Source organism: Carassius auratus, unplaced genomic scaffold, assembly GCF_003368295.1.
Source record: "Carassius auratus strain Wakin unplaced genomic scaffold, ASM336829v1 scaf_tig00009623, whole genome shotgun sequence".
Taxonomy (NCBI): domain Eukaryota; kingdom Metazoa; phylum Chordata; class Actinopteri; order Cypriniformes; family Cyprinidae; genus Carassius; species Carassius auratus.
The window spans coordinates 7,682-33,184 of NW_020524049.1; the positions used below are offsets into that span (position 1 = coordinate 7,682).

The window sequence follows — 25,503 nt, forward strand, 5'->3', positions numbered from 1 at the left end:
AAAATACACAAATATGATCAGATCATAAGCTTCCTTACCATAACTCATTAAAATAAACTAACAATTGAACTTGAAATAAGCTCATCCACGACACCCAATTATGTGCCAATAAAATTTTAGAATCTTTGCCAAAAAGACTGTTTGATCCAAAACATTTTCTTAGTTTGACTCAACACAGGATTACAAGGTTGTCATTCACAGAAAAACTCTGATCTCTCAAATAATCCTGTGCGATTATAAGTTTTTATGATTTAGTCAGAGCTGTTGAAAATGGTTCCTGGCACACAATCAGTGACTGGAGGCCAGACTAATTAAAAAACAATATGAATATAATTCAAAGAAGACTGATGCATTTTGAAAACTGCTAGATTATCAGATTAGTTGATCATAATTAATGCACATATAAAATGACACTATATATACATATAACATGAATACACTCTTAAAAATAAAGGATCCAAAAGGGTTTTTTTCCACATTAAAGAATCTTTTGTGTAATGGAAAGGATCCATAGATGTTCAAGGTTCTTTCACAAACCCCAGACGGCAATAAAGAAACTTTATTTTAAAGAGTGTAAAACATATAACAATAAACAGTTACATGTAAAGTGATGTTTAAAATATGTTATGATACGGTGACAACAGAAGGTAACTGATTTTTCCTGAAAACGTGCAAAGAATAAACAATAGACGGACATTAAAACAGGTAACAACACAAAAGCTTCCTCTCCTGACCCTTCCTCAATTTCCAGCATCAATTCATAGTATTTACATATCTTGTATATATCCTTTCTTAAAAGAAAGAAAATCCTCTCAGAATGCAGAGTAACTAGATTATGGATGGCTGGGTGCTGTCAGATTAAGTTGGGAGAGCAGGCCGGCGACGGTTATGACACTGTGTATGTAGACTGTGGGGGAAAACGGCAGCCTCCTCTTTTGAGACATGCACTGCGTACCCCTCTGCATCTCTTCTGCATGTAATCTCATACACCAAACAGGTGGAGAATTAAACCCAGCCCACAAACCACACCACTGATCCTGTGATCAAGAACAGGGATATAGTGTGGCCATTCTCAAAAGTGAAATGTTACTAAAATATACATATTTAAAAAAAAACTCTTTACACAGACTCTCAAATATCCATTTTGATAGTATAGTGACTGGCACGAGCCAGAATGCTTAGGCAATATATGTAACAGAAAAAGAAAAAACCGTGGAAAAGAAGGTTAGACATTTTTTTTCACTCAAGAATGTGCAGTACTGGCCATAAACAGGATTTTACAACCCCTTTTCCAAGATAGAGTGTGACAAATTATGTGACATGAAATTCTTTAACAAACACTGTGCATCAACCTAAAAAGTAATCAAGACCGAATCAAAAGAATTGCATAATGTTTTATTTAAAAGTAGTTTTTATAGTTCCAGCACATTTAATGTAACATTGGTTCTTTCAGAAAAAAAGTAAAAACTGTAAAAAATGTAATATAAAAATACTAAAACCTTTTGTACAAAATGTGTCTATTTACACTAAACCTAAATGAGTAACTTTCAGTTTCCCCTCAGACACCTAAAAGTCACAAAATATGAATATCATTATTAAACTATCAGCAATAACTGCAGTAATAGATAAGAAATATTTCATTTAATATAATAATTACATTTTTTAGAAGTCAAGACATGACAAAGATAAACAAAAAGTACTAATTTTCACAGAAAACATCATTCGTGGCAGAACTGATTTGTCCACATGCATCATTATAGAACAGTAAATGTTGCTCATAAAAGTCTTTTTAAAGTAAGCAATAAACCATACTACTATAGAAATTTAAATCATTAGTGTTCTGGTCAACAAGGTTGATTTCTAAAGAGAGAAAAACATTAAGAAAAACTTGCTTAACAAGTGAAAATCACATAGTGTCTTAAAACGTTTTAAGATCTACTTCAACCCGTCTGCTTTGCATGTCACAGCGCCACCTTTCTGCATCCACACCTGAATCAGGTGATCCGATGAGCGCCAGTCACTCAGTAATCTTGTGTAAATGTACTGTATGTACGAGTGGGTGGAAGTGTTGAGTTCAAGCATCCTCTGCAGCTCAACTGGAGGAGGGTTTCTCCATGGTAAATTATGAATGTGCCATTAGCATTCAGGATTAGGTATGTATTAAAATTCTGATGTAAATGTCTGTAATAGCCTACAGTCTGTACAGTCCAATAAATATGTATGGGAAAAAGTTTAATTATTCTGGGGACAGAAAAGAATAAAGCATTCATGTTTTAGGATGATTAGCTAAGTACAACACAAGCAGAAAAAAAGGCAGTCGACTTGAACCTATTTTTGAGAGGGCAAAACAGAAGAGACGATATCACTCTCAGGGCATTAATGAGGGAATTATCTACGGCAGTAGAGCTCTGTGTAAAACACACAGTCAATATAAATTATAACCATAAAGCTCAATGTGAAAAACAAGCTGTGCGCCTTGATCCAAGTACAAAGTAGTCATTCAACCCTGTTACTTTTGTATCTACTTTGAGAACTGTATTTACTCAAGCGGACTTGTATTCAAAAGAACACACCTGTGTGCTTCCAGGGCCAGGTGCGATGACTTGTGAGGGTGTTCGAGAAGTCATCTGCAGCCTCAGAGGTTGAGGTTTCTCCAGCCCTGTTGCAGACAAAGAGAGACTAGAATCATGTTTTTCATATGACTGACTAAAGAAATCTCTCTAACCCCATACAGTCCGTCTCAAGAGCAGTTTTACATGTGCACTGCTAGCTGTGAATGCTATATGGAAATATTCTGGTCTTTTGCATTCAGAAAGATGGAGGTATGAATGTTTCACAGGATCCGGCATTACTACCCTGTTCACACTAATATCAATATGTACTAGCTTTCACAGCAGACGGACCAGGATCTCTTTCACACATCAGGCCCAACCGTCAACAGGGTGAAGCTACGTGTGGGAGTCAGGCCTTTCCTGGGGATTCACGGGTATTCCGAAAAACACGCTGCCACCGTGCGGCATGCCGTCAAATCCAGAAAGCATGTAAGACTGCGTGAATGTTATCAGTCATATTGTGAGCTGTGATTTAGGTTTTCTGCAGCGACTGGCGATGGAGAAGGTGTCCAATTTCTGTGCTTTTTTTCTGTTTTCCTTTAGCGATGCACGGTGCTTACAAGGAATCGCGGGAGGAGGAGAAAACGAGGCCTCCGGGTCGCAGCCCACACCATACAAACAAGCGAACAAACACATGCACATCGCTATGCATGCACAGATGCACTCAGATGCAAAAAGTGTCACGAGTTCAAGAGCTGGAACGTGTCTCTGAGTGCGCTGTGTGTGTGTACGAGAATGAAAGGATACGTCAAAAGATGTGTGTCGGGATGGTTTCCAGATATCCACATCTTTGCCTCTCTCGCTGAGCAGGGCTGGATTTAGCACAACCGACAATGATGCCACCAAGTCATTGTACTCCTCCTCTCACTCACTCTCCCGACCTTTTTTTTCTTTGCCAGCACAACACAGGCATAAAGCTCGAATCAGTGTCTCTAAGCCTTATTGGCTCGACATAAGAAACAATAAAACTTCATCGGAGACCAGATTAGACTGGTTAAATAGAATTGAAAAAAAAAAACCACAAAACAAACAAAAAGTGAAAAATGAGAAGAGGATTTCCGCTTTCTCGACTGTTATATATCTGGGTGGAAGCATCACCCTCTGATGTCTCGTATGCGGCCGTGTAGCAGTACAGGCCTGAAAACTACAGATTCAAGCTGCCAAATTACCCGAAACTCCTTATTTTAGGTTTTAAAAACCCTTTAATCCCACCCCATCCTCATTGGGCCATCCGCTCGGAACTGGCTGGATGGGAGGGGGAGGATTTGAAGGAGATTGAGGGAGCTTAAGTGGGACAGAAAGAAAAAGAGTCAGCATAGAGTCAATGGTCCCTCCATCAACAGCAATGGAAGCAGAGAGAGGATAAGACAATAAAACAACCCTCATGTAACACACACACACACAAACATTCACTGTACACACTCACTGTAATGGTATGGATGTTTGCTCAAAATATCCCACTTATGTAATAAATGTTTGACATGGGTTTACAAGGATAGTTCACCCAAGAATACAAAATTCAGTCACTGTTTCCATCCCTCCGAGCTGTATGCTGTTGATTGTCCAGTCAAGGTGGTTCTCAAGAATATCAACAAATAATGACTTAAATTTCACAAAGCGATCAGCTTTTAACCATATAGCACATGTGATCTATGTGAGGTATGGCATACTTTTATGGAGACTTTTTGCAGTTTTTGGAGTTTGACATTGAAATGAACTGTCATTGTATAATTAAACAATCAGCCTCAAGAAGCCATGGTTTACTAATAATTAATAACAAATACTTATGAATTCTTCAGTAATGTCTAGAAGAATAGTTGCCAAGCACCACTGACACAGCAACACACAAACACAAAGGAGCAGTAATACTGATGTAATGAGATCACAAATGTGTGTTATAGAGTATTTTACAACTGCCTTTAACACATCTCAGCCAATCACAATGAAGGACTGGAACTACACTTCTGTGTTCCACAGAAAAAGATAACACCATGTGGTTGCAGCGATATGAAGGCTAGTAAGTAATGACAGAATTACAGTTTTGGGTGAAATATCCCTTTAAGAAATGCACCCTCATAAATGCTGCAGCCAGGACAGAATGGTTTGTGGCATTTCTAATGCTTCAGCAATTTCAACAATTTCATCTAAATATAAAAAAAACACACCTTGGTGCAGTGCTCCAGTGTTTGGAGCCATGAACATGCCTCTCACTGATGGTTGAAGGTAGTTTGACTTTACTCTGCCCTTCGTACACTGACTGACACTCATCTGAAAAAAATCACACAAAAATCCCACCATGCCCCGAGGAAAACATTTTAACATGTTCTGTCTCTTGCACTCTTTCACTGCTTCATACAGAAGAGCTCTTACATTTCAAAGATTTTTGCATGACATATTGTGTAATACATGGGTGTCTTGTAAATGACTCTCCCAGACAGAAACAGTGAGGGTTACATATAACAAGAGACACTAAGTGAGACTTGATCTTGGGGAACACCCTACAGCACAGCAGTGTGTCTGTGTCCCGTGAGCTTTAAGATGATCCCTCTTATGCGCTCTTCTCAGAGTCCTCCTTTACAATTGTCTCTCTCACCAACTCAACACACTCCACAAAGCAACGGTGGGAGGATGAAAGACAGAGAGAGAGAAAGACACTAAATAAATTCTATGCAGGGAGATTTTTAGTTTTTCAACATTTAAATAATAAATTATACTTGAGCACCAGATCATCATATCAGAATGATTTCTGAATAAATCACAGGAATACATTAAATGTTAACATATACTAAGAAAAAAATCTAAAGATGTATATATTTGAAAAATGTGCATATTTTTATATATATATAAAAATAGTCCAGACAGACAGATTCGACTGCAGAATAGACTGCTGTGGATTGTAGGCCAGTGACTGGCTTGTGTCAAATCACATGGAAATAAATCAACAAAACTGACCTGAAAGTCCAATTTTCATTAGCACATAAAATTATTTTTTGATTAATTCATGAATCAGTGTATAATGTAATTAATTTGATTAAATTTATTATATTGGCTTAAGAGACTACATGGACAAAATTGCTAAACTGTCAGTTAATGATCGTCCAGAAGCAGCTACAGCAGATCAATAACCTTAAAGCTGTTTCACACTTTGAGCTTTGTTTTATTTATGAGAATGGCCCTATAATGTGTGAATATTAAGTCACTTTTGAATTTCTGGCGTGTGCATGTATCCTTTAGAGTCACGGTTGGCTGCCAGTGTGAGACATTTGCTTCAGGCTCTCCAAATGTAAACAAGACACCTTGTCTTTTTAATGCACAGCACAATGCTGAACCCTACCGCACTCATTCCCCATTTATGATCCCCCACAATGTCCTACAGAATTTCCTCGAAATATTACTCTATTCCAGAATAATCCCTGCACACAAACACAATATCAGCAGCTGAAAGAAGCCATTGACCCGAAAACATACACAGAGTTGACAGAAAAGAAAAAGAGAGAGAAGGGGTATATATATATATATATATATATATATATATATATATATATATATTAACTCAGGCAATGACTTATAAATGCAACATTTTAAGTATTAAGAGCAGTAAAATGCCCCCAAACACACTATCTTGCCCATCTGTTCCTTTCACATTCGTACTCTTAAGCACTTCCTTCCAAGGCTAAGGTCTGCTCGGGGTGAGAGAGCAGGGAAATCATCAAGGACATAATTAAGAGGCTTATGGGCAGACAGGGTGGGAAACACACACACCCTCAAGTTTTCACCCCCTCATTAGAAGCTAAACACCTCCCTTGTCTCATCCGTACACCTGTTAGCCGAACCACTTCTGTCCGTCCCTTACCCCCCTCTTGCTTTTTTCTTTCTACTGCCTTCTTTCATTTGAATGGATGCCCATCCTGCTGGCCGTGGAAATATATGTAGAACATCACTGATGAACAGCAAGTAGGACAACCTCAACAGGTCAGCAGGAAACAGAATATCAGAGCTGATGTCGATGCACTTTAAACCAGTGCTATTCAGCCAATTAACAACGTGAATGAATCAAACTCTCTCTGTATCTGCACACAGAGCTCCAAAAACCATTAAAATAGTCAAATGTAATCACATAAGGGATTAAAAATTATGAAACCTAATGACATTTTTTAATTTCCCAGTGGTGCCACCATCAGGGTCACATGCTTCTTACGTCATTTTATGAAAGACTGAATGAAATTAAAAGTGTACTCGGAGCAAGAGTAAATTCTTCTGTGATATGCCAAATGCAATGACTCTAGATGGAAAAGATGGACAATCAAGTCATTTTTCTCTGTCTAAATAATTGTACCCATCACAGCTTATTAAATTTGTCCACAAAATCTAAGACGAAGGGAATGTGGATGGAAAAACCTGTTTGAAGTCAATAGAATTTTTCTAAAAGATTCCATGAAAACAGTTTATGATCATTTCGCACTTATAAATGTAATCACATGCCAGTAGGAGATTTGGAGCATTTTATTGTAACTAACATTATGTGAATGATTCTCTCACCTGGTGCCAATGTTTGTGCCTCTGCGTCTATTTCATTAGCCTTCTTCTTGGCTACAGCGGCTAACACCACCTCACCCTTATCTGCTGCCACGTAATGGAGGTCCTTTGAAGGTAAACCAGAACAGCAGAGCAATCTAAAATTAATCTCAGCTCACATGACAGTACTTCACTTTTTTCCCTTTTTCATTTTTGCACTCTGCTCGAAGAGAGAGAAGGTGCAAAGAGAGGCTGCGTGAGCAAGAGAGAGAGAGAATAGATTAAATAACCTGTCTGAAGTTTCAGAAGGGGAAAAAACATAAAAGTATCAAACTTTCACAAAAAAAAAAAAAAATTCAGTCTTGCTCATTTGTTCAGTCGTCTTTATGATGTCCTCCCTCCTTTTCTCTTTTGTCCCTGATCTCTGACTGGATGCAATCATACTGGTTTCAAAAAGCACAAAGATGTGAGGAAAAGCTTATGTCATCTTTTAAAAAGCAGGAATGATGCTCTTCATGTCAGAATAGAGTTTAAACTATTATCATTACGAGCAGGTGGGTGTGTGTGTGACACACACACATTCACACACTCTTGCTCTTTCTCTCTCTTAAATATGAGCCCTCTCATCCCAGAGAATAGACTATAATATATCTATTATAGGGCCCCGTGCAGTCAGGAGACCTCCATTAACCCACAAACATGTTTTTAAATGTCACATTATTAGTCCCACAAAAATGGATGCCAGATTGAGACGTACAACAAAGATAAAGCACATCCGACTGCTCAGAGAACATCTATGTATATATATTATCTATGTTTACAGTGCTTGTAAAAAAGTAGTACAAAACTTTCACCATCCTTATTTATCAGTTGAGAAGATCCTCAGATGTTCAGACATGGAGGAAGAACTTCTAATAATGTAATTGACAGACTACATTTGTCCATCAAGGAGGGGCCCATTCATGGGTAAATTAAAGTGAAAGTTGCAAGAGGAGCTCAGTGCTGACTCCAAACTAATAAGATCCTCTCTTTCTGTCTGTTTAAAGGGTAAACCCATCCTTCCGCTTCAGGGACATCAGTCAGAGCTGCAGCGAGATGCAGGGAGGGTGAATGCAGCACAGTCAGACCTGCAGAGCACTAATGCCTGTATTGTCAACCAGCCTCTGCAATTCTGATCAACTGAGGGAAAGGGGATAAGAGTGACTTACAAACATCAAACAGGACTTGATTTAGCTCTTCACAGGCTCAAAGATGAGAGCCAATAACCTCACGATTCAAACAATGATTCTTCTTTTTAAACAAAACAATCACAGGCCGTCAGACCTTAAAAGACGTCTAAATTAACATTTATCTATCTTTATCTTTACAAAATACAGAATCACTTAATAATGATGGAATAATATTTTTACCTCTTTGAAAAAAAAAAAACACAAAATTAAACCAGTTTTATTCCCAAACAAAGTTTATCTTCCAATCAATTAAAAATTACAAATGCTGCTCATTCCATGTTTTTTAGAATACCACTCTGTTGTGAATATGTATATTTAACTTCCTGCCCAGTTTGGATGGGACATAACTAAAAATTGATTCCTGATTTACTGAGTCAACTGCAAACTTACATCTCTAAATGATTCAGTGCATCTGATTCAAATGACTAACTCTCGTGGAATTTGAGACGGTTTCATGAATCTTTTTAAATGATTCATTAAAAAGAACCAGTTCATAAGAGCGGTTGTGTATTTTAAGAATATCTACATTTCTGTAAGCACAGGTTTAAGAGCAAAAATCTGATGCAACAGTGGAGATAGAGAGAGCTTTCTAAGGGCATCAAGTTTTCGGTAAAGGCTGAGAATCAAAAGGGAAAACGAAAGGGAGCCAAAAACACTGGATATTTGCATTGCATCTGAACACCTCGGTTTCAGTTTAGCAGAAAATAATGCTTTCTGAGCCAGATCAAAAAGAGAGGAAGGCCAAGAAACAGAGAGACAGATGGAAAAAAAAGCCGGTGAATCCAGACGTCTAAGAGGGATGACAATAATTCTGTACATAAATCAGATATTATACCTCTTATTCACCACAGCTTACACAGGACACAGGATCTGGTCTAATCTTATTTGTTTAAGAGCTTTAAGAGCTCAAATGTGGATAAACGGCCTTTTAGTGTTATTTTTGACTTGAGAGGCATATGGAGACAGGATAAACAGCTGGTCCAGCGATGATGCTTGATATTCGCTCGACGTCAGAAAAGAGTTTCAAATTAACATGGACCAGTGGAGCAGAGCAAGAGAGAGAACCGTTACATGCACAATTGCGCATTTACACTCACACACGTGCAAAGACAATTCTGGAGGATCCCACATGAGTGTTTGAGGAAGGTGTATCAGATGCGTGAGAGGGTTCATTATCCATCTCAACACAGAAACCAGCCAATATCAGCTCAGCCCCCTCTGTTACAAAACAGAGGCCCCTCCGTTTCCAGCAAACAGACGCACATGAACACACCCCATTAACCAGCAAAGCATAGGATCACAATTATGATCGAATTAATTAATCGGAAGATCAAAAAAAAAGTCAGCAAAATACAGCTAAACGAATTAGCGCAGACACTATCAGGGTTCACATCAGAGGATAATTACAAGTATAGAACGTTACAATTATGCAAAACACTCCAGCGAACGAGTGGAGGGGTAACCCTGCCCTCCCTCTCCCTTCTTCTCTACCGCTTTGGGTGACTCCAACCCCTCCAATTTCTTCCAACACCAAAGTGCGTCACTTCACAAAAGACTTCTTACAAAAGAAAAGCAAGATAAATTCTTTCGGTGCTCTATTGTTGGTTCGGAGACAATGGAGACTCAAGCCTGGCTCATACTGGGGGCTCTTACGTGGGGCTCTCTATCCGTTTTGTTTCAGCTGACCTTTGTGACATGGAGGGGACCGGATCAGATGGAGCAAGGACCCCCCGCTCGTTTTCTGCCTTTCTCTTGCTTTCTTTCTCTCCCTCTCTCCTGTGGGTGGTTTAATTTAACTTCTGTGGCTAATTAGCCAAGAGCCAAAACCGTGGGGTGAAACGCCACTGCCTTTAGCTCCCTCTCTCTGTTCCTCTGCCTTTAGCTCGCTCTCTGTCTGCTCTTTGTTGATTCACAAGGACTGATATTCATTGCCATTCATAATTTGCTCTCTTATCCTTCCTATTTTTCGTTTTCCCAGTGCATGTCCCAATAATAACAGATCCTAGTTTCCTTTGCTCTCCCCTCTACTTCCCTCCCTCCCTCTCTTCTCTGCCCTTTCAGGCTTGTGTGGCTCGAGCTCCACCTTTTCAATTGGGGCCCTCAGCAGCAGCACTTAGTGGGGAATGAATTGGAACGAGAGCGATCGGCATGAAAGAAGGAGGGAGAGAGAGGAACTGCATGAAAAAGAGAGAACGGGAGAGACAGCGGCCAGTGTGAACGTTAATAGGGAAGGTGTCACTCGGGCATGAAGAGAGGAGGCCTAGAAAAGGGGTCACACACACAGGACCATTTAAAGGAGTGAGAAAGGAGAGAGAGAGAAAAGATAGTGTACCAGCCACGAGAGCTGTGAAAGACAGACACCCTCGCTCTTTTTCTTCTGTGCCCCCTCCCTCTTTCTCTTAGCAACTGTTGCTCTCTGGCGTCTCAGGGATTCTTGTTATGGAAGGAGAGAGGGGACGTGACATGACCAGGGGCCTCAAACCCCGAGCTGCACCTGCCCAGAGCCTCTCAATCCAAAATAGAGCCAACTCAAAGCTCTCTGCATGCGCCCATAACCCACCCATAACTAAACTAGAATCATAGACAATGGCAACACATTTTAGAGCTCATTTTAGTAATTTAAAAAAGAAATAATTTATATCACAGTCACAATATTAAATTAATTAGTCTTTTTAATAATAATAATAAAAGATTAACGTGTATGCAAATACATCAAGTTGTGACTATGGTAACTTATAAAGACTTCATTCGATTAATTAAATTATTTAAAACGTGCTTTTTGGCTGCAGTTTTGAACATTTTCAAAATGTCATGAACTCCTGGGGTTTCTAAAGGGGAACTGGGGAGGGTTTGTGAGTTGATAATAATGTAATAACTAAAATAAATCACTTCAAAACAAAACCACTTAAAATAAAACACTCACTAAAAAGATAATTATTGATAAATGTATTCACCTGTATTTCATGTGACCATTAACTGACAACAGAGAACTGTGAAACATGTGAAAGTGTTATGTCATTGAAATATTAACTAGATTGAGAGATTCATTGTATTGTTTTGTTGCCATTGTTTGTGCATGTTTCAAAATGCATGCTCACCATAAATAGATCTCTCACACCCATATCTACAGCCAGCAAGAAGGCTTTTTCAAACCGCTGGTGTCTGGAAGAGATAAGGCAGATGTATTGCACAGCCATTTCTAAACACCTGACTGATGGCTGATTTTTATTTAACTATTGTTTTCAATTAAAGAGGACTCAATCACATGCAGGAGGTGGTGAGTACTGTGTTTGTAGTGTGTCAGGAGTGTACCTGAGCAGGTGATGGAAGAATCAACGGGTGAATCTACTGATGGGGTCTCTGTACTCCAGTATGACAGTGATTCAGAGTGGTCTGCAGGGGGCATAAAATATCCCCAATGCCACTTACAACTGACCTGCAATCAACAAGATCTAATAAGTACATGCAGTGGCCCCAAACTGTTTTCATTGTTTTAGATACAAAATATTAAACAATGTGTAATCTCAAAACAAACTATGAATGATGACAATGTACTTAATAATTAACTGTCAAAGTACTTTTGACTTGAATTCTGAACCACATACGGTATATGGTCTTTTATTATTATTATTATTATTATTATTATTATTATTATTATTAGTGAAAAATTTAATTTTTAAAGTGTGTATGCTTATCAAAGTTCACTCAAAATTGTATTTAAGACAATGTCACTTGGATTTGATAATTTGTTGATATTTTTAAAGTGGTTTAAATTCTTATTGGAGCCACTGTGTGTACATTTTCAATGAATAAAAACATTGTTTTATTTTGCTCCATGGTCTTATTAATTATTGCTCGTAGCACTAGAGCACTTAACAGGATTTAAATACTGATATTTAAAATGTTAAAGACCTTGCACTTTGCCCGACATTAATTAAGTTTAGGTTTAGTCTCCGTTCAGAAATCAAAGCCTGCAGGTCTGGAGTCTTTACCTTCAGTTTGCTGCTCCAGTGGTTTTCTCAGCAGGTGATCTGTGATGGAGACGAGTGACCTGTAACATTCTGCTCCCATCATGGCCCAGTCCATATTACCCAGAAATCCCTGTGCTGCATCCACCTCGTCACAGTGCAAACGGTGCTGTACCATATCAGCTGGGCCTAGCTGAGCGCCAATGAACACACCTGCACACAGAAAATACAGAACATATGTTATTAAGTGGCTTCATGATTATGAGAAGTGACACATATGACATATATGACGACTGACGCAAACTTGGAAGAAACTAATACTGCTAGAAAGTCCAAAGGTTGCAGTATTTTCATCAAATACTAGCCCTTAAGCTCTGACACATTCAATTTCTCAGTCCCTATCCTTTACTGTCCAATACATTTCACGTCCTCTTTTTGTCATATTATAAACAAAAAGGGAAACAGTGATAATTAAAATATATAAAATTTTCACAATTACATAGAACACAGAAAAAGAGAAAGAGGCTGTGGAAGCTTTGGATCGTATGAGGTGGGAGATCTTTAGAAGTGACGCTCTGTAAGATTGCCATTGACATTTGGATCGATCTTCAGTCTGTGCTCTGTCCCTGTAGCACTGTTGAGAGGTGTGTGTGTGTGTGTGTGTGTGGTGTACTGAACTGTGACACACAGCAAATGCAGTTGATTCTGGTTTAACTCACTTGGTGTGGATACTGTTGACAGTTAGTTTAGAGAATTACCTTTAAGAGAATTGGCGGATGCCATATACAACAGAGAATCAATCAGAGAGGGAGGAGCATCTGAATGGACATTGAGCTAACGAATGTACCTTCTGCTGTTTACAAAGCTTCTCAAACATGCATTTATGATATAGATTGACTGATATAGATTTTTTAACAGCCGATACTAATACAGCTGTCTAGGGAGCAAGGTGTTAAATGGGAGATATCATGCCACTATATGATAAATAAGGTAAATGAAAAGGACAATAAACACACATTTTAGAAAATTATGATATACTTTGACATCAATTATCATTCAAGAGTTTGTCTTTTTGGAAAAATCTCTTTTTCTCACCAAGGCTGCATTCATTTGATCAAAAATACAGTATTATTGTGGAAGTTTTTTTTAATTATTATTGTAATTTATTTCAAATGTACTTTATTCCTGTGGTGGCAAAGTGGAATTTTCAGCAGCCATTAATTCAGTCTTCAGTGTCACATGATCCTTCAGAAATCACTCTAAAATAACAATGTACTCAATCCAAACTTATGAATGGTAGTGTATGGTATTACATAATAATTACATTTATGTACCATGGTATTTACATACTACAAAGTACAAATAGAACTTTGTCATCACTATAAATTTATACAATGTGTTAATTCGAAAGTTGTTCAATTCTGGTGACTAAAATGACATCAAAATAATGTTATTGATTCATAAATTTTAACTTCCCTGGCTCAAATTGTTTATTTAATTTTTATTTATTTTTTTTAAGAAAGATAAACCTATATAGTGATGAAAGCCAATTTTAAATGTCTTTAATGTATATTTACTGAATAATCAACTATAATTTTCACTGGATTCAGAGCCAAATTACAGAGGGGGTAAAAATGACTCCAGAAAGATGGCAGCATCATTGTTATTTTAGCACAGAGATTGGTATTTTATGTCTATTAGTAAAATATGTTGACTTGTGTGCCAATAGTAACCATTCAAATAAAAATAAAAAAGTAAGATCCTTTATGATTCAGAAATAAAATCTGTATGATTATAGGCCCTGCATGGTAGATTTTGTTACTGTTTATATTTTAGCAGCTTTAAGGTTAAGCTTCAGGTTAGAGCTTATTTTACAATAAGTTTCAGATTTCATAGTCTGTCAAGAGCATTTCATATATTTAACCCATAAAACATTCTTTTGCATTTCACAAACACACTCATTCTTCTGTATCCACTGCATTCTATTTCTAACTCTTATCTGTCTGTTCTCTTGCTAACTTCCTGTGAATGTTAGCGTCTGTGATCACAATGAGCAGTAATCACCTGAGGCAGTTGACACGCGTAAAGACGCCTTTAATAATGTAACAGAGCTTAATCCAGCCATACTGGATCTGCTTCTGAACGGCACACTAAACGCAGCTATGCTCACTTCTCAACAGGAGATCATTAGCACAGCCACAAAAACCACACGCACCATAATGTTATTGACAAACATTACACAAACAGAGAAATATGTTGCCTATCAATAAAACAACCCCTCGGGAGCCTCTATATTCATGATTCCTGATGTCTTACACATGAAGGAACATGCACATAACAGCAAAATAAAGCAAATGATCTATGTTTGTTATCTCTTTTTGTTGCTAAACCAATTTGAAATCTCTTCTTGGACAGAAATCATCTCCTGCGGATGTTGGGAGCAGAAGGAGGCACCATTTTGCGGCAAATGAAATGACAGCCACCATTTTTTTATGAATTTGGAAAGGAGGTTAGGTAGGATCCTATTAAAACTGCATGTGGGAAATGAACAGGCCGCCTTCCACAAACCCCTTAAAAGCAACTAATGTGACAAATAACAGTGTAGAGAGAAATGACAGACATCAGCACAGACACAGAAGAGCTGCAGCACTGCAGAGAGATGCAATAAAACAATGATGTTGTTTATGGCACACATATACACACATATCCCCACACCTACAATTCCTGCCGGCCCAGGACTCGAACTCACAACCCTTCGATTGGGAGTCCGATTCTCTAACCATTAGGCCACTACTTCACATATACACCAAACTGAAAAGAAACGGTTTCATTTTCTCCCTGGGCCTGTGAAAAAAATGAAACACATGACACGGAGGATGAGAAGTTGCAGGATAACAGTTTTTTGTAGTCAGTTTTTTTTTTTTTTTTTACACATATATGACATTTAAAAAAAATAAATACATACAAAATTGAATTGTTACCATTTTTTAAATAAGCAAATAAATAAGCAATGCCAAAAATTCATATATTTAACTGTTCAGTCCAGTAAAAAAGCTTTAAAGAAAAGTTAGGTGACCTTAATTTATAAGAAGTCATAAAATACATGAATTGTTGATTGTGATAAAAATAAAAGAAAAATAATTTTTGACACCAATGGAGTAAAAAAATAACTGGAGAATAAAACTGAATTGGATTATAAAATTTCACTGTTACTTAAAATATAAAATAAAATACAAAAATTAATTGTTACCATTTTTTTAATTAAAAAATAAAGTGCAAAATGTAACTATTTTGTCCAGTTAGGTGTAGTGTTGAGGTTGTGATACAGCACTTTTTGACTCTAATTTAAGTTGTCTTTCTTGTTCTTAATTGTGGTAAGTGGTATAAAAAGACCCAACTAATTTATTTATTTGAAATATTAATATAGACATAATTCGGCACAGCCAAAACAAACGGTGTGATGCAACCAAAGGGTTCCAAACTGCAATGCTGTGCAATTTCCTCTCCTTTAAATTAATCGTGTTTCCCCCTCACTCTCTTTTTTTTTTTTTACTTTCTCAGAGTGTGCCGTGCAGCTGTCCCCCGTATCCACTCCGTACAGCAGCTCTCCTGTGCCGAGCGCGTGCCCAGATGAGATAACTCAGGGAGGAGAGGAATAAAAGAAGGGAGGGTAAGGGAAAGAAAAAGAAAGAGCTGCTTCCTTGGAAAGACTGGAGGTCTGCCAACTCTTTCATCCTCTGCGTGTCCGATTCACTCACTTCATCATGTAGCAGTTCTAGAGATATAAGTCAATAAATATGGGCGCGTGAGCAAGACAAGCCAAACGAACACGTTCACAAACAAATAAATAGGCAAACGGGCAAACAAGCGCTGCTCAGTAGCTGCTCCGAATTATCAGTCGGAAAGGATGTGCGTTTGCTTTCTTCATCAAAACCTTGGCACACGATCAGAGCAGAGGGAACTGCTGTCGCTCTCTCTCTCCCTCCCTTGCATTCAACCTCTCTCTCTCTCATATAAAACTCTTTCTCTTGCAGACACTCTCCATTTAAAACTTCGCTGGGAGTCACATTCACTTCCAAAGTCAAAATTAAACTCTAGGCATGGGCAGGTTTTGATTGGCAAACTTTATCTGGTGACCTGAGGGACTGTAAGCCACTGTAAATGATTTATCGGAGAAATGCATCCCAGAATGCACCTGGAGGTGGCAGCCCAAGGGTGGGTATTGAATGACCTCAGAAGACTTGGCCCCTTCCTCTGCCATTCCCTCAAATTTCTGTGTGCTTCTACAGTTCTACAATATATATAACACCACGCACTCTCTCGGTTAAGCAAGCTCTAATCTGATTGGCTGGTCTTATGCGTGCGTGTCCTTTACAGGTTAGTGGGTTGCTACACTGATTATTTTTGGAAAGATTAATCAATAGATTTCCCAAAGTGTGCAACGATTCTGACATTAAATCTTCATAATGTGAAATCTTTTTTTTTATGGGCACTTAGTTTCCTTGCAACTGGAAAGTAGAGGGGAATCAGGTCATTGGTCAGATTCAAACATGTCACTCATCTGAGCACCACAGCTCAATGTGTTAAAGAATGTGCACAGACCACTACACCATGGCTATGACTTCTTATAAAAAGTTCTTAAGAAAAGTAATGTATTTTCTTAGTAGAAAATAAACTACAGTATATCCAATATCAGAACTGTGTAATATGTTCTCTTATGTCTGTCAAGTAATCGGTTTTTAATTTAGAACAAATTCAGATTATAAATAGACACAAATATTATTTAATAACATTTAAATCAAATATTTATTTCATATACATTACGATTAAAAAGTTTTGGGTTGGTAAGAATGTTTTATGTTTTTGAAAGAAGTCTCTCTTATGTTCCAGGTTGCATTTATTTGATTAAAAATCTAATCAGAAAAAAATATATAATGATATTGCGAAATACTATTGCAACTTAAAAAAAAACATTTTTCATTTTTTAACATGTAATTTATTCCTGTGATGGCAAAGTTAAACTTTTGTTATCCATTACTTTAGGGTCACATGATCCTTCAGAAATCATTCTAATATGCTGATTTAGTGCTCTAGAAATTATTATCATTTGAAAATATTTGTGCTGTTAAATATTTTTGTGGAATCATTTTCTTCAGGATTCTTTGATAGATAGTAAGTTCAAAAGAATGTTATTTATTTGAAATAGAAAAATGTGGAAACATATTTCTTTGTTCTATTTACTGCATCCTTGCAACATAAACAAAAGTCTTAAAAAAACACTTACTGACCCCAAACTTTGGAACGATGTGTGTATGTTGTGTAAATTCTCTGTGCAAGACTGTTACATTTGTGTTTTATGTCCCCAGGCTATATAAATACAATCATAAATACAATCAAGGAACTTTAGCTCTATACTTCAGATGCTCTGCTCTGATTTCAGTCAAGTAGATTACACAGAAGTCCCACTGACCTAGTCTTAGCCTCAGTGCAGCAAGCGGCCCTCCATGAAACCAAAGCAGCAGTACGTCATTTGCCTCAAGACACTCATTTCCATGGGATATCGGACAGTAGGCCCACTGGATCTCCTCTAGCCCCTCAGAGCTTTTTATGTGATGAGAGAGCTGCAGGCTGGGGCCTATATAGTCAGGAGGTGGTTCTTCACTCACTAGCTGCAGAGGGAGAAGTGAGAGCCCCGTATCAAAGCACTGGAGCTCACCTTGACTTCTGCCCACCATCAGCAGAGCTCCTGAAGGATGCCATGCCAGTACCACCAGAACCATGGAGCAGAAGGCCAACTGGGAGTGGCCTGTTTGTGGGTCAAAAAGAACCACAGAGCAGTCCTGAAGCCCCAAGAGAACCCATTGCTCCAGCGAGTCGTGACAACAGGTTATGGGTTTGGATGTCAGGAGTAAAGGAGAGCTGGACAGACGTTGGAGACGTCCATGAGCACATTCATACACTGTTTTGGATTTCAGGAATCTGGGCCTCCTTGCACAGCTCAGATGTGGAGTATTTGGCCTCTTGGTCCAGTTCCAGGGTCGGGACATGGTAGGGTTGGGTCAGACTGAATCCTGCAGTCTAGGGTTCCCGTCAGTTCGGATAGAGCTCAAAACCTACGCAGAGAGAAACAGGGACGCAAAATTTTATTTATTTTATTTTATTTTTCAGAAAAAGTATGTGAACCCTTGCATCTACCAGTTCAATCTAATCCAAAATTGGTTGTGCATGCCCAATTCACAATTACAGGAACTATTTGGTGAAAGTTATTTCAGATGAAATGAAGGGTTCACATAGGTTTTCCCTCGTAATCCATCGTACGAACAAGTTGAGAACAAGTTGACAAAAAGATTGAATCCAAGATTGGGTGAAAATATGGTATAATGAGTGATTTCTAAGCTATTTTTTACAGGCCGGTCATTTTTGACCGGGAACACCACAAGTGTGACTATGTGCAATATTTTTTACAAAACAAAAGTTTCAAAACAAAATTCCTGGTGAAACATTAGAGTAGACTAGTGTGATCAACAGTAGCCATTTCTTTCATAATTTTTTTTCATATTTCCAAATTTACTCATAAATTATTTGTTTTTTACTCAAAAAATGAGATACCTACTCTCAGATAAATGAGGCCCACGATTAATCAAATGCAAACAGAAATATAAAACCAGTCCTAATGGAAAGAGAACAAGTTGACAAAAAGATTGAATCCAAGATTTGGTGAAAATATGGTATAATGAGTGATTTATAAGCTTTTTTTTTATGGGCCGGTCATTTTTGACCGGGAACACCACAGGTGTTATTGGGTTTTGAACACCACATGAGGGTTAATGCTGTTTCTCTTTTGGTAATCTGTGCAGGGTTGTCTTGCCCTGGCAACCAAAAACACACTCCTTTTGTGACATTTCGCGACGCTCTCGCTCTGATCAGTGAATGTCTGTTGTGCTCTCAGTTCTCTGCTATACGGGAGCGCGCGCTCTTCCGGCAGAAGTTCCCTCAGGACCCATATAAGGAAATTCCGCTCCATCTAACGTCACACAGAGCCATACTCGAAAAAAACTTTCCGAAACTTGTGACAAACCGGAAGGAGTATTTTTGGAACAGAAATACTCCTTCAAACGTACAACTTAATTTTTGAAACTTTGTCCATGTTTAGCATGGGAATCCAACTCTTTAACAGTGTAAAAAACTCAGTATGCATGAAATAGCATTTCACCCCTCCCTTTAATATACTTTTTCCTGAAACCGTCAAATATTTATTTTGATATAAACGTTATGTGTTGAAGCATGTGTGCTGAGACATTTTTAAACTATTATTGAAAAAGATTATAAATACAAAATAAAAAAAAAAACTTTGTCCACCACAGCTCAATGCATTAAAGCATGCACTCTGCTATGCCACAACTCTTAGAAAAATGTGTAGCTAAATTAAATTCTCAAATTATATACACAAGTATACAAATATATATTAGAGATAACCCACTGCGAGGTAAAAGAGAACCAGAGAAAGACACAGGCGGTCTTGAATAACCACAGGTAAACCAAAAGTTTCAAACATTTTGCACAAGTAAATATTCAGCATAGCCTCTGCCATCGCTGAGACTGTAGAAATAACAGGCTCAACACATATGTTGATCAAATTTGTTTGGAGATTTAACCTCAAAATGTGCACACAAACCGCTTAAGAAGTGTCCTATCAGACGGCAGCATGCAGGAAGTTTGGGTTTACCTGTAGTATGTGTGTTTCTGGTGCAGATGGTGCGGTGAGAGAGAGACTGAGAGCGATGGGCTGGCACAGAACCGCGGCGTGTGCGCCAGCGTAGGAGACTGAGTTAAGCGGGCTGCTGATGGTTTCTGTGAAAGCAGGGATGAGGTTTTTTTTGTCTTTTTTTTTTTTTTAGCTGTAATCCCCCCTGGGCCGACTCCCGCTGCACCCCAGGGGGTGAGAGGGGTTTAGTGAGAGGGCGGGAGAGAAGTTGCTGACAGCACAGAGGGGAGATCCGGAACAGTGCCAGATCTCCACAGAGCCAGGCCCCGCTGAGACACACCTGCCCCAGCCACAGAGGCCCCCATTCTTGGCCTGTCCACAGCTGGGCCCGGGCTCAGAACCAACACCCCACTGACCACGCTAGCAAAAGACCAACGCCCCAACTGCTTTGGCTAATACTACGATAATGTTGACCCCGCTAGCACTAAGCTAGTAAAAAACTAGCTAGGTTGAACACCTTTTCAGGCCATTTTAAGTTGGTCAGCTTGTAGCTCAGGACAAAATTTGTGACCTCTCAAGGCTAATGCTTTGCTAATTCCATGCTAGGTAGTGCTACAGATACTATTCTGGCTAATAATACACACATTTAAATGTCTTGAATAACATTGTGCTTTGTTGTGCGTGTAAAATCACGGACCAGAAGTGCGATCAGGAACTACAGAGAAATTCCACAATCCTTACACTGCTTTATTCGTTTTAGTAGCAATAGATAGCCATAGAGAGGAAGCGCTAAGTTCTTTGCCACGGTAACACTAAACAAAAACAAAAAGGTGAAGAAATAGAGGAGAGCCGGTTGAGAGGCAGTATGTTGACCTCAGCACTAGGGGAAATTTTGAGGGTCTTTCTCCCACCCACCACAAAGATTTTAACATCTTCACAGAGTGATCCTTCTTAAGACCTTCATTCACACACACACACATCGCAAATCCCACAGCTGCCACTGAAACATTTACAGATTCAATTTCACAAAGACAAACGGCATCTCCGTAAGTTAGGGTGGTTTTTTGTTGGGCGGGGGGGTAAGGGAGAGCTAGAAAAAGAGAGAGAGCGTGAGAGAGAGAGAGAGAGAGAGAGAGAGAGAGAGAGAGAGAGAACAGTGGTAAGTGAGTCTCTGTTAGTTATTGGTTTCAGTCACTGGTCAAAACTATTCTTTTCTTTTCTTCTCTTCTCCGGACTTTCTTTTGCAGCTTGAAAGATAAACCCAAAGAGGTCCAGCTGAGCAGCAGGCCTTGTTCACAGCAGTAGAGCTCTTTGAGCCAATTTTCCAGCTCAGAGAGCAAACAGTGAGAGAGAGTAAGAGAGAGGGAGAGAGGGGGACAGTGAGAGAGGGAGATGATGATGAAGGCAATCTATGAAAGTTCTTGCTGTTGAGTCTCTGCTCTTCTGGTGTGTGTAAATGTGTGTGTGTGTGTGTGTGTCTGCACTACTCAGATGCTTGTCAGGCCTCTGTGGCATGAAATCAACACAGAAGCATTCGCTCTACTGCACCTGCACATGCCCAAGAATTTAACCCGAGAAATCACATTCCACTCGGACCTTTTCTCGTCACATATAACATGGTCAGGAATCATAACAGCAGCCATGCGCAGAAAAATGACAGAGATTGAAACCATTCCACATGAGGCTTCTAAAATCGAATCAACACTGACAGAGAGACGCTTGATAAGGAATACATTGGGGGGGGGAAAAAGAGGAGAATAAATACAGTAGAAGCATAAATAATGCAGTCAAAAAAGGTGGCTGTGTCAATTTTTCATCAGCTTGGATCATAAGTGAAGACAGATATAACGTAACAAAATATTTCTATTTCAAATAAATGCTTTTTTTTACTTTCTATTCATCAATGAATCTTCAAAATTAAGCAGCACAACATTTAGTTTGCCCAAGAACCATTTGTGACATTTACTCAAGGAATTCTTTAAAAAAAGTGGTCGTCCCTGAAAGTCACTCACTCCACGTTCAGTGTGTGATGTCTGGAGTACTTTTCACACAGGCCTAAAAACTCTGAAACTATTTCTGCTCTCGCTCCACATTGAGTGAAAAGGACAATATGTGTTAGGTTCAAGACACAAGAAATGTGAGAAAATTTGTGCACAAAGTACAGATGCCTGGTAAATATGCAGATCAAACGAATGAAAAGAGAAGTGTTTTGAGAGAGATAACAGGATATTCAGCAACAACTCATGAGTACGAAAAACATAACCACCCAATATGCAAAACAACTATCAAAAAAAAAAGAAAAAAAAAAGAGAGAGATGTCAAATGCTTGCTGAAAACATAACACCTCAACATGCAAAATAAGTGTATGAATAAAAAATTATTTTTATTAAAATCATAAAATTCCAGGAACTGGGGAATTGATTAAAAATGTTAAACGTTTGCATAAATAAGAGTGTGTACGAGTGTTTTTCCCCGTGTGTCTCTTGGCAGTGCTTATCTGCGAGGGGTAAGAATTAAGACCACATAGGGAAAGAAAGCGTACTTTTTAAATGCTGAAGACTAAGCAGAAAATGGGTTTAGCATGCAGATAGCAAACTTAACAAAGGGAACATATATATGAGGCAGAATTGATTGAAGTGTGTGTCTGTGCGCCGAGCGAACCGTTTGATTCACCCGCTCGGGTCTTACATAAACTGCTAGCTTGATTTCACACTATGGATCTGAAAATGACAACAAACACTTTAATTAGAAACGATGAAGGCAAGAGACACTTTAATGTTTTTTTAACCGTAGAAAAATGAGAGAGAGAGAGAGAGAGAGAGAGAGAGAGACAAAGAGAGAGAGAATAAATAGGTGAAGGCCCAGGATAAATCCAGGGTTCATTTCTAACCAGAGCAATCCAGTGTCGTTCCATGCTGCCCGCTTTTATTTTTTTACTTAGCAATTTTCTCCCCCTTGTTTGTTTTCATTTGGTGCATTTATGATTGGAAGGGCAGCTCTGTTTACCCGTCTCTCTCATCCACTGCTCTGCGAGTGGAGATTTTGCATATGCTTAAAACCAGAGTCTAACGTTGGGAGCTTAAGCATTGCTTGCTGATTTTTGAATCGCAGCCATCCAACATTAAACAGTGCTGAGAGGCACTGGAATGTACAGTAGAGATGGAGAAATGGACAGACAGGGTTATTAGCAGTTCCTGAGAGCTTGAAAAAATATATAATATGGACACATCCAGAAACTTTAGGCAGGTGCTCGATCAAATAAAGCATTTCACTAAAAGTAAATAAAAATCGTCACACTAGCACTGTTGCTCCCAAAGATCAGTCATCAGTCTAAATTTTTTTACAGTATTTTTACTGTACTGTACTTTACAGTACATGTTTTATTTTGTTTCACTGCATGGGGCCGCGATGTTCAGATCACACAACCAATTGAATAGTTAAAAATAATGAAAATTGATTACTGAGTAAACTAAAAATAATAATAATAATAATAATTAAATATATATGTATATGTGAACATATGTGACCCTGAACACAAAACCTTAAGTAGCTGGGCTATATTTTCAGCAATAGCCAAAAAATCATTGTATGTGTCAAAATTATCGTCATTAGGATATTAAGTACAGATCATGCTCCATGAAGATATTTTGTAAATTTCCTACCGTAAATATAACAAAAATTAATTTTTGATTAGTAATATGCATCGCTAAGAATTCATTTGGGCAACTTCAAAGGCGATTTTCTCAGTATTTGGATTTTTTTGCACCCTCAGATTCCAGGTTTTCAAACAGTTGTATCTCGACCAATTATTATCCAATCCTAATAAACCATAAATCATTGAAAGCTTAGATTTATAAATTTAAATTTCTAAAAATGTACACTTAAAACTGGTTATGTGGTCCAGGGTCACACTGCTACTGCTAGAATATAAAGTGTGACATATAAAATGAGTGGTACCTTTAAAGAAAAAAATGCAGTTCTATTCTATATGCAAAAAATAGCTAAACTCAAGGAAACTTTTTCCTTATTTATTGTTTTTTTGCACCTCTGCAGACCTGCCAACCTTGGATTTTTTTTTGGGGTACCATGCGTGTTGGAGTGGGGGTAAACAGTTTACCGTTTTACTTTTTACAGTTTTTTTATTGTTTACCGTAACTGTTTAGTTAATTTTTGCTATTTATAAATTTTTTATGCTATTTAAAAAAAAAACTTCAGTACTCTTTAATTAAAACTACAGTACACTTCTGTATAAGGCTGGGCAATACGAGCCAAAATGTATATCTCTGTATTTTTTGCGTAGTTTAGGGTGACAAATCGTACCAGCGTACTTTGAGGTCAAAATGTGTAGCAGGTACGCAAAAAGCGTACAGGTTGGCAGGTCTGCCTCTGCATAGCTGTCGGAGCAGAACACATACTACAATGAAAGAGTGTCAGCTACACAGGAAGGGGGTGAAAGGTCAAAGTCTGGCTGTTCACTTAAGGAAAAAGTTCAAGTGGACAGTCCTGCAAGTTACAGCTGCTCACTGAGAAACACAATGGTGATTGGTAAAGCATGACAAAAGAAAAAAAGAAAGGTAAAATGGGACAAAAAGACTGGGGCGAAAAAGGGATTCACAATCCTTCCGAAACCTTGAGCAGCAGAGCATTGGGAAGGTATTATTAAAAGTATATATATTATTTAGGAGGTCACACCCTGGTTCTTATCTGACCTTCACATTTGTCCAGAATCCTGCTCTCACCTCATTCAATTTCATCACCCAAAAAATATTAGTTCAGACAGAGATAAAAGAACAACCCTGATGGAATGTCAGTGTCTGCTTACCGTAAGCCCTGGTTTATTCTGAGCAGGCGAGCAGCACTAGGTTGGCCCTGCACTAGAGACTGGAGACCAAGGCCTAACCTCCTCGTTACAGAGGGGGCCACCAGCACATGACCACATCCTGCGTCCGGTTCAGCCCCACGCAGCGCTCCACGCACCATTCTCCACCAGGTAATCCACCAACGAAACCTGTGGAAGAACAGCAACTGTAAAGGAATCAGACCACAAAACATCTATAAAACATGACCCCAACTCTTGCATGCTGCTTTATTAATGTGCCCTGAATGGCTCTGGGTAACAAGGCATTGTTATTTTTTTGTTGGGTTTTTATCAAATTCATTTGAAACAGCCACATTTGTTCTGCACTTGGTGAGGTGCTTCCAGTGTGGCAGGACTGAACCAGAATTTGATTCTACAGGAAAATACTATGGAAGAAAAATAAAAATGTAATTGCTCTATAATTGCTCAATCAATACCTCAGAATCTAAGATACATCAGCAATTTGCAGCCTAGATAATTCCCAAAACCACCCAAAAATACAGGTTTCTAATAAAGCGCAGGCCAGTGTTTTGCTGCCGACTATGTCTGACTACCAAATTTTATGAAAATGAGCCACACCTGATTGAGACACACCTGCCGTTTGGCTGATGCACAA

At 38.5% G+C, this 25,503-nt stretch overlaps 1 pseudogene; it reads right to left on the reverse strand.

Annotated features, from left to right (window-relative positions):
- Nucleotides 1-1,613: 1,613 nt before the first annotated feature.
- On the reverse strand, nucleotides 1,614-25,037 carry LOC113072599 (WD repeat-containing and planar cell polarity effector protein fritz homolog; annotated as a pseudogene).
- Nucleotides 25,038-25,503: the final 466 nt, after the last annotated feature.